We start from the raw sequence: 10,793 nt of genomic DNA on the forward strand, positions 1-10,793 counted from the left end.
TATATATGCCGTGTAGTTACAATACCAGAATGTGAACCTCTACAATTTATTTTCTATGAGTTACTGTAAGTATAAATTTTCCTTGACTGTGTTCTTCACGATTTTGTTAGGTCCAAATATATAAAACCAAACTGATAGAAAATAAGATCTTACAGTTGCACTGAATAGCACATTTTAAAAAATTGAGGTGGAAATATATACACTAGAACATTCACCATTTCAACAATTTCTACATCTAAAATGAAGAGACAGTTTTACATTCTTTTATTCTACTTGATACTTTACATTTTATTGTACACGTAATATCATTTTATCGGGTATTTTTGGTAGGGTAGATGTAGAATTTATCATAACATTTATACAAGGGGGCTTTAAAAAGCTTATGGAAAAATTCCATTATCTTCTAATTTGATTTTTCCACAAACTTTTGGAAGCCCCCTTGTATATATGTATGTATGTGAGAATAGATAGATGTAAATTTTATATTAATGGAATCTGACTAGACAAACTTCCATCCACACCTTCTGTCACTACCTGTATCTTAGAAGGTCATTCTGTAGCAGTATATACAGAAATACCTCATTCTTTTTAATAATTGAAATGCTAATACATCATAAATGTTCAAACATTGATAGTCTTTTAGATTGTTCCCAGTGTTTTACCATAACCAATATATATCGCTGAGAACAATTCTTATATATATATAATGAGAGTATGCTTTTTGTTGTTGTTAAGTGCCATTGAGTTGGATCCGACCCATAGCGACCCTGTATAGGGTTTCCGAGGAGCAGCTGGTAAGCTTGAACCACTGACCTTCCAGCTCAGGCTTTGCAATCTGACGCATTAACCCACAGCACCACACCTATCTATATGGTAATTCCTAGCAATAGAATTGGGTCAAAGGACAATTTTCAGTTTAGTAATCACTGCCCAATTGCCATCCAGAAATTGTTAGCCAGTTTATACTTATACATCCAATGTATGAGAATGCTTATTTACTAGGCCAACACCAATCTTGGGTCCTAAATAATATTTTTGAATTTTGATCATCTGAAAGGGGAAAACATCTTGAATTTTACTGGGGATGTAATGCATTTTCATGACAGAGATGGAGCACATTTCGTGTTTCTTGATTATGTTTTGTTTTCTGTAAATGGTGTGATCATGTTCTATTAAATTATTTGTTTTCTATTGATTTGTATGAGCTCTTAGTAAGATAAGAGATTGGATGGTTGTCATGTTTACTGATACTTTCCTGAGTTTTATTTATATACTTAAACTTAGCAGTCTGGCTTCTGGGATTTGTACCATGCTTACAAAGACCTGCTTTATATTTAATAATAAACTGAACACGTTTTCCCAGTACTTGTAAGGTTTTCTTTTTTTATCTTTACATCTTTGATTCATTTAGAATCTATTTAGATACAAGCAGTTTGGAGTGAGAAGTCATCATTTTTCTCTCCAAAATAGCTATCTAGTTATTCTAACACTATTTATTGACTTTTGTCCACAGTCATTTGAAAAGCCATCCTCATTCTTTCAATGAATTTCCATATACGAGGGAAAGTCAAAAAACACTGTTACTAGGGTTCCAGTCCGTGCATGCGTGGCTTTATTCCAACAAAGCATGTTTAAATGATTCTCTGCAATTAGCAGATAGCTGCAGAAAGTGCAGTCGAATTGTTCTCCAACTCCTATCGACCCTGTATAGGGTTTCTGGGGAGCTACTGGTGGGTTTGAACCACTAGGCTTGCAGTTAGTAGTTCAGTGCTTATTCTACAGTACCACCCACAAGTAATCCGCTTGTCTTAGATCAAAACAGTGGCATCCAAGGGGATCTGCTGAGGCAATTGTGCTGAGGAATTTTTTGTATTTTTCCTATCATAACTCTTGCTCACTCTTCATAGTTAGCAAGGGCTGTCTTAAGAGAATTTCACTGGGGAAACTTAGCCCATCCGGAGCAGATCCTGCCCATTCAGACTCCTTTTTGTTCCCCAAACTCAACATCTCCAAGAAATATGATTTGATTCCCTTGAGCATGGCAGAATAGCCATTTTGATGTACTGTAAATCAAAGAGCACAGAACTCTTATCTTTCTTGATTTTTCCATCTGTTGGAAACAATAGTTAGTTGTTGTTAGGTGCCATCGAATCAGAATTGACTCAGCTACCCTATGCACAACAGTGAAACACTGCCCAGTCCTGCACCAACCTCAACCATTGCTATGGTTGAGCCCATTGCTGCTGCCACTATGCTAGTCCATCTCATTGGAGGTCTTCCTCTTTTTCTTTAACCCCCCACTTTACCACTTTACTGGGCCCTCCTGACAATATGTCTAAAGTATGAGAAATGAAATCTGGCCCTCCTGGCTTCCAAGGAGCATGCTAACTGTAGTTCTTCCAACACACATTAGTTTGTCCATTTGGCAGTCCATGGTACTTTCAATATTCTCCTTTAACACCATAACTCAAATGCATCCATTCTACAGTCTTCCTTATTCATTGTCCAACTTTCATATGAATATGAGGTTATTGAAAATATCAAGGTTTGACCCAGGCGCACCTTAATCCTCAAAGTGACATCTTGCTCTTGAACTTTTTAAAGAGGTCTTGTACAGTAGATTTGCCTAATGCAACTGGTCTTGACTGCTGATGAATGCTGATGGCTGATCCAAGCAAAATGGTCTTTGACAACTTCAATCTTTTCTCCATTTATTGTGATGTTATTTATTGGTCCAGTGGTGAGGATTTTTGCTTTCTTTACATTAAGGTGCAACCAATACTGAAAGCTGTGGTCTTTGGTCTTCGATCTTCATCAGTAGTATTTTTTTTAAAAAGCTTTTATTGTGAATCGAGTGAAGGTTTGCAGGGCAGAACATTAAGTTTTACATCCAATAAAACATTTCAATGATTACAATCCCCTCCATGTTACCTCTATTACCGTTGGGTTTTTGTTTTGCATGTACACATATCAAACTGAAAATATATATTTAGATGTCCAAAAGGTGCATTTTTGAAGCCATCCTCCAGCCCATAGGCACACTATCTTTCTCAGTCCATTGCCTTCTTGCTTGCATGGTTTCTGCTGAGAGATCTGTGCTTAATCTGACTTGCTTGCCTTTGTATGTGACACTTCTGTTTTCCCTGGCTGTTTTCAGAAGTGTCTCCTTATCTTTGATTTTGGAAAGCTTGACTATGATATGTCTTGGTGATTTTCTTTTGGGGTCTATCCTTCCTGGGGTTCGTTGAGCTTCTTGAATGTTTACCTTTTCACTTTTCAGGATGTTAGAGAAATTTTCTTCCAGCAGTTCTTCAACTATTTCCTCTGTGGACTTGTGGGATTCTTCTTGTTCTGGAATGCTGATCATTCTTGTTATTCCTCTTCATGTTGTCCATCATGAATCTTAGACCTTCTTCAGATTTTTTTTTTAATCTTTTTCTTGTGTTTGTTCTTCTGTCTTAGTGGTATTGAGAGATTTGTCTTTCAGTTCACTGATTTTGACTTCCATCTCGTCTATTCTACTCCTTTGCCCTTTCAGAGTATTGTCTATTTCTGATATTCTGTTATTGATCATTTGGACTTCTTTCTGTAGGTTTAAATTGTTTCCAATGCTGTATCTATTTTATTTGATTGTTCTGTAGTGCTTTCCTGACTTCTTCCTTATTTTTCTCAACTCCATTGTAAAGTGTTATGAAACATTTTGTAATCATTTTCTGAATTCCTTCTCAGGCATTTCCAAAGCCTGCCCTCCTTCCAGAATATACCTCTAGGTCATTTGACTCAGACGTTTTATTTTGTTTCTGGACATGTGCTGATATGGTCATCTGCTTTTGCTTTTTGGATATGTTTAGTGTTTATCTGTGGCCTTAATACTTAATTGAGTTTGTGTTTTGGTATTTTTTATGCTTTCTGATAGCCTCCAGGAAGATGTGATCAAGATGTGGGCTTCCCTTTTCACTCTTCTTATTGTTCAACTCAGAGTAATTTTCTCAGGTGTTGTCTCCCTCCCGGGTGTGTGACAGTTTGTGTTGGTTCTTGCCTAGGTTGTGGGGTTTTATAGGGTGTGATTGTAGCTTAACTATATGGCAGCAATTGCTGTCTCTTCGTGGGTAATATAGGGAAAGAATGAGTCCCCCAAAGGTAAAAGTAAAACAAAACAAAAAAACTAGATTGGATACTGTAGTCTAAATTGTAGAAAGGGGAGACGAGGGAGAGAAGGGGAAAATCAATCTGTAGCCTATTATGAGTATGATTTTAACATCCTCTTTTATCTTCTTGCTTTCAAGGCTGCCTGATAAATTTCAAGATGCCACTGTTGGTTGTTACGCTGTTTTTCGGGATATAATTTTTGGCCTGTTTTGTTTTAAAACTCTCTCCCTCTCCCCACCCTTGTTCTGTCCTTTTACCTATTAGTTAATAGTTAACGGCCGGCTGTGGTAATTTTGAGAAGCTTGTAACTTTAAAAGCTGAGAGTATCTGTGCGCATGCGTGGCAGAAGACCCCACCACCACCACCACCACCACCACCACCACCAGAGGTGGAGGTGTGCAGTGTCCTCTAGTCACCAGAATAGAGGTGTTCAAACAATGAGGGAGACAATGAACAGATACCAAAAAAATGTTTAAATCAGAACAAAGCAAAACCGTCAATGTTTATTGTCCACCTTTGCTCCGAGGTTTCCACTGCGTTATTCCTTGGCTGGTCTGCTTGCCTTCCCGCTTGGTCTTGCTGTTTGGTCTCACCCATGTTTTCAGCTCCAGGCTGCTGAGCCTGGCAGATTCTAAAGTATGCAATTTCTTACTTCTGTAACAAGTTCCACTAGCTATAAGCCTTCAGACTTTTTAAATATTCCTATATATGTGGTTCAGAGTTTTGGAGCTCTGCCCTGAATCTACTTCGCCTGGTATTCTGTGGTATTGCTGATAGATAAAACGTCAGTGCACCTCAAGCTTATCTACCATCAAGCCCCGCCTCTCCATTTCACTTTTGACAAGTTCAATTTTCCTAGATTCATACTGTTTACATTCCATGTTCTGATTATTAATAGATGTTTACAGCTGTTTCTCCTCATTTTGAGTTGTGCCCCATCAGCAAATGAAGGTCCTGAAAGCTTTACTCCATTCACATCATCAAGACCAACTCTACTTGAGGAGGCAACTCTTCCATAGTCATAGTTTGTGTGCCTTCCAACCTGAGGAGCTCTTCTTCTGGCACGATATCTGACAATATTCTGGTGCTGTTCATCATGTTTCAATATTCAATATTCTAGTGCTATCTGACAGTGTCCCATGCTATTCATAAGGTTTTCAGAGATTAAATATTTCGAAGTAGTCTGTCTCCCTCTTCCTCGTCTGTTTTAATCTTGAAGCTCGTTTGCTACCTGTCCACCGTGGGTGACCCTGCTAGTATTTAAAGTATCAGTGGCATAGCTTTCAGAATCACAGCAACATGCAAGCACCACAGTACAGCAAACTGACAGATGAGTGATAGAAACAGTAATCGTTTTAAAATAATTTCAAGTTGATTTCTGTCTTCATGGTTACCTTTACATGTGTATTTTTCCAGATTAACTTCCTTATCATTGTATCCAATTATAAAATATTATTGATATCTTTATTAAATTTTATTTTGAAACATTGCAAACCTACAGTCTGAAAATGTAGCATGATGAAAACTAGTATACATTTTTTTTTTAAGTTTTATTGTGAATAATGTGACAGTTTACATGGGAGAACATCAGTTTTACATTCATCTTATCGTATATTGTTTCATTGCCATGGTTACAATCACCGCCACACATCACCAATCAATGAAAGGGTACATCCTATAAGCCTGCTCCCCACCTCCAGTCATAAGCACACAGCCCCTCTTCCTCCCTAGGTCCTGAGTCCCCAGCTGCTCCATCTCTCCACATCATCATCTCTGCCTCCGTCTCAGGGATCGCTGCCTCTCTGGGTAGTGTCTCTCACTCTGATCTTCTCACTTGATGGTCCCAGGTATTTCCTCAGAAACCCTATACAGGGTCTCTATGAGTTGTAACTGTCTTCACGGCAGTTAGCAACATTATTATTAACTGAAGCCTGTACTGTATTCAGATTCCCTTAGTTTTTAATTCTGTTCCAGGACTCCAACCAGTACATCACACTATGTTTAGTTGTCATATCTCCTTAGGCTCCTTTTAATTATGAGTTTCTCAGACTTTTTGTTGTTGTTGTTGGCCTTGACAGTTTTAAGGAGTATTGGGGATATCGTTTGTAGAATGTCTCCCTACTGGAATTTCTCTGATGTTTTTCAAATGATTTCCCTGGAATTATGTCTCTTAGGAAGGAAAACTACTATCCTTTCTAATCTCAGGATACCAGGATATCAAGGGTATGAATTTAACAAACGTATTTGTTGTTGTTGTTGTTAAGTGCCATCAAGTCGGTTCGGACTCATAATGACCCTGTATAGGGTTTCCAAAGATCAGCTGATGTGTTTGAACCACCAACCTTTCAGTTCAAACTGACCTTACAGTCGAGTGCTTATCCCACAGTGCCACACCATGTTGATCACCTGACTGAAGTAGTGCTTGCAAGCTTTCTCCATTGTAAATGACTCTTTCCCCCCTTTCGATCTTGTATGTTTTGGAAGGAAGCCACTATATGCAGCCCACACTTAGGAAGTGGGGTGGTATGCTTGTCCTCCGTGAGCATTGAGTATCTACAGAAAGTATTTGGAATTCCTTTGCAAGGGAGATTTGTTTCCTCCATCCTTTAATAATTTATTCAATCATTTGTTTATGTAAGTATGTACTCCCATATTGACTGGAGCCTTTAAAGTTTGTGAGCATCCATCTAAGATGCAACAATTGATCTCTCCCTATCTGGAGGAAAGAATAGTGACGAAAATCTAAGATGCAATTAGTTTCAATGAACTAATAGACCACTTGACATCAGTCTCCATAACTGAGACTAGAAAAACTAGATGATGCCCAGCTACCACTACCAACTGTTCTGAAAGGGATCACATTAGAAGGTCCTGCATGGAGTGGGGAAAAAGTGTGGAGCAAAACTCAAAATCATTTAAAAACCAAACCAAACCCAGTCTTACTGATTGGATAGAGACTGGTGGAACCACTGAGATTATGGCCCTTAGTCACCCTTCAGGTCTAGAAATGAACTCACCTTCATGGCTCAGTGTTCAACCAAACAGTGGGCAGGCCTGTAAGGGGAACAACACTAGGGAGGTTCATATACCTTAGAATAATCAACTGTTTGAGACCAAATAGGCAACATTTACCAAATGATAGTTTCTGGGGTTAGGAAAGAAGGGAATGGAAACAGGAACCACAAAGAGGAAGTGGGATAAGTAATGATACATTGTGAGGATTGCAATTAATGACATGAAATAAAATGTGCGTGGATTGTTGAATGGAAAACTCATCCACTCTGTAAACCTTAGCTCAATTCACAACAAAACAGGGGTTTGTTTGTTTTGTTTTTAAGTATGGACTTATGGATATTTGTTTTATATTTTGGGTTATAAGGCAATACTGGTTTATGTATTTTGTTGTTGAAATTGTTCCAGTTTTGGACATCAGAATCTTTCAGTTGGCTCTCTTTGACATACCCCCTCATCATTATGGATCGTCTCCCCCTAGTCCTTCTTTTCTGGCACTACAAGATGCTGCAGGTTTATGTTCTATGTATACTTCCTTTCCCAGTCCTGGAATTGACCATTTCTCCCAGGAGCCCTGGTTCCTTTTAGTGGAGAATGGTGTTAGAAACCTTGCAAGATCTGGGTTCCAGGTGTGCTCATGGCTATTGGAATGTTGTTGCTTCTAGGCCCCTTCAGTAGACAGAACAAGGAAACACATGCATGTTTACTAATCCATGTATATATGAATTTCTATTTCTATCTATTAAGTTAAATGCCGTCAAGTCAGTTCTGACCCATAGCAACCCTGTGTAGGGTTTCTGAGGAGCAGCTGTTGAGCTTGAACTGCTGGCCTTGAGGCTCAAGCGGACTTTGCAGTCCAGCACACTAACCAACAGCACCACCCCAGGACTCCATTTCTATCTATAGCATCTGTATATATGAGTTCATACTGTTGTGTAACCTATTAACACATGGACCATTCTAACTTCTCCCTTCTGTTTATCTGCAATCTCAAATTCCAGCACTGAGAAGCTTGACTCCTACCATCTGCTTTCCGTTTACTTGAATTGTGTAATTTCAGCATACTTGTAAAGTGGTTTCAGAATTGTTAACCTGTACTGCCCTTGAAAAATAGCTATCAATTAGAGCACTATGATTATGTACAATCTTTTTGTTTAGTTGTATAGATTACACTCATTTCCAAAGTTAGTTAGGTCAGCATCTTTTCTCTCACCCACTTCAGTCTAGTTGTTCATAAAATTGCAATATAGTTAGATTTCTCCATTCCATTGTAGGATTCCCTCGACCTTTTAAAGGAGTTTTAAAAATCTGTATAGATTGAGGTACAATTTTTTTTGTGCTGTAAATTCCAATGAGTTTTGACAAATGCGTAATTTTCACTATTATAGTATCATACAGAATAATTTCACTGCCCTAAATATCCTTTAAGGAGCTCTGGTAGCGTAGTGGTTACGAATCGGGCTGCGAACCTTAAGGTCAGCAGTTCGAAACTACCAGCCGCTCCGCGGGAGAAAGATGAGGCTTTCTACTCCCGTAAAGATTTACAGCCTTGGAAACCCTGTACAGGGTCGCTATGGGTCGGAACCGACTCGACGGCACTTCACAACAACAACAACAAAATATCCTTTGGGCTTCACCTAGTCATCTCTCCCTCTTCCTTGAGCTCCTGGAAATGACTGATCCTTTTACTGTGTCTATAGATTTGCTTTCCCCCAAATTTTATGTTATTAGAATCATATAGTCTGTGACCTTTTCAGATTTTTTTCCCCATGTGGCAATATACATGTCTTTTGTGACTTGATAGCTCATTTCTAATCTTTGAATAATATTCAATTGTATGGATGTAACTAGTTTGTTTATGCATTAACCAATTGCAGAACATCTTCATTCCTTCCAGTTTTTACTATTTTTAATAAAGCTGCTCTAGGCATTCATATGAAGGTTTTTGTGTAGACATGATTTTTCAAATCAGTTGGATAAATATCAAGGAGTATGGTCGCTGGATCATACGATTAAGATTAAACTTAGCTTTATAAGAAACTGCCGTACCATCTATATTGTCTGTCAGCTTCTCGTACTGTGGTGGCTTGTGTGTTGCGATGACTCTGGAAGCTGTTCCACCGGTATTTTAAATACCATTAGGATCAAGATTGATGGACAGGTTTCAGCTGAGCTTCCAGATGAAGACAAACTAGGAAGAAAGAGAGACAGACTACTTCTGAATATTTAGTCACTGAAAACCTTATGAATAGCAGAGGAACACTGTCAGCACCAGAATACTGAATATTGAAACATGATGAAGAACACCAGAATATTGTCAGATAATAGTGCCAGAAGATGAGCCCATCAGGGTGGAAGGCAATGAAAATACTGCTAAAATACTCTACAAGGTAGAGTTGACTGTGATGACACAGATGGAGTAAAACCTTCAGGACCTTCATTTGCTGATGGGGCACAACTCAAAATGAAGACAAAGAGCTGTAAACATCCATTAACAATTGGAACATGGAATGTATGAAGTATGAATCTAGGAAAATTGGAAATTGTCAAAATGAAATAGAATGCACAAACATTGATATACTAGGCACTAGTGAGCTGAAATGAACTGGTATTGGCCATTTTGAATCTGACAATCACATGTTTTACTATGACGGGAATGACAAATTGAAGAGGAATGGCATCTCAGTCATCATCAAAAAGAACGTAGATCTGTCTTGAAGTATGACGCTGTCTGTGATAGGATAATATCCATACGTCTACAAAGAAGACCAGCTAATAACATTATTACTCAAATTTAAGCACCAACCACTAAATCCAGTGATGATGAAATTGAAGAATTCTATCAACTTCTTCAGTCTGAATTTTATCAAACACATTAGCAAGATATAATAAGAATTACTGGTAGTTGGAAACAAAGAGGAAGGATCAGTTGGAAAACATGGCCTTGGTTATCTGGAGTTCAGACTAATGACTTCTTCAGTGCAAATAACTGTTTTAAACAACACAAAAGATGACTATATACATGGACCTCACCATATTGAATACACAGAAATCAAATTGATTACATCTGCTCAGAGTCACCATTTCCCTAAAAAACCTTTCTTGAAGGCTTTATCAATGAAAAAGTAGTAAGTAGCTGTTTTGTAACTTGTCTGAACAGCAGCCAACCTTAAAAAGAATTCTTTGTTTAAGGATTAGAATGATAAATACAGATTTCCTCCACTTTCCGAAAGTAGAGTATTCCTGTGAAACTTTTGCAAGCTGAGGTGGTATAAATTGAAGAGGCAATTATTAATAATTTATATGGGAAAACTTTTTGAGAGCCTTCCCAGACCCCCTCCAAAACAGTCTACCAAATCATACTCCAGAAAACCTAAAATCACACAAACACGTACTGTTCATCACTGTAGCTCAAAACTGTGCTGTATTGATGCCGAGAAGCATGCTGAGTGTGGTTCTCAGGGTAGGAGCTTGGTGCCACTTTGCTGCCTGGGGTACACACTATCTCTCTCTTTTTTTTTTAAATTTAAGGTTTTTATTGTGGATTGAGTGAAAGTTTACAGGGCACATCATCAGTTTCACACTCAACAATTCATATAACTTGTTTCATTACATTGATTATAATCCCCTCC

This window comes from Chrysochloris asiatica, unplaced genomic scaffold (genome assembly GCF_000296735.1).
Source record: "Chrysochloris asiatica unplaced genomic scaffold, ChrAsi1.0 scaffold00295, whole genome shotgun sequence".
NCBI classification, from domain to species: Eukaryota; Metazoa; Chordata; class Mammalia; order Afrosoricida; family Chrysochloridae; genus Chrysochloris; species Chrysochloris asiatica.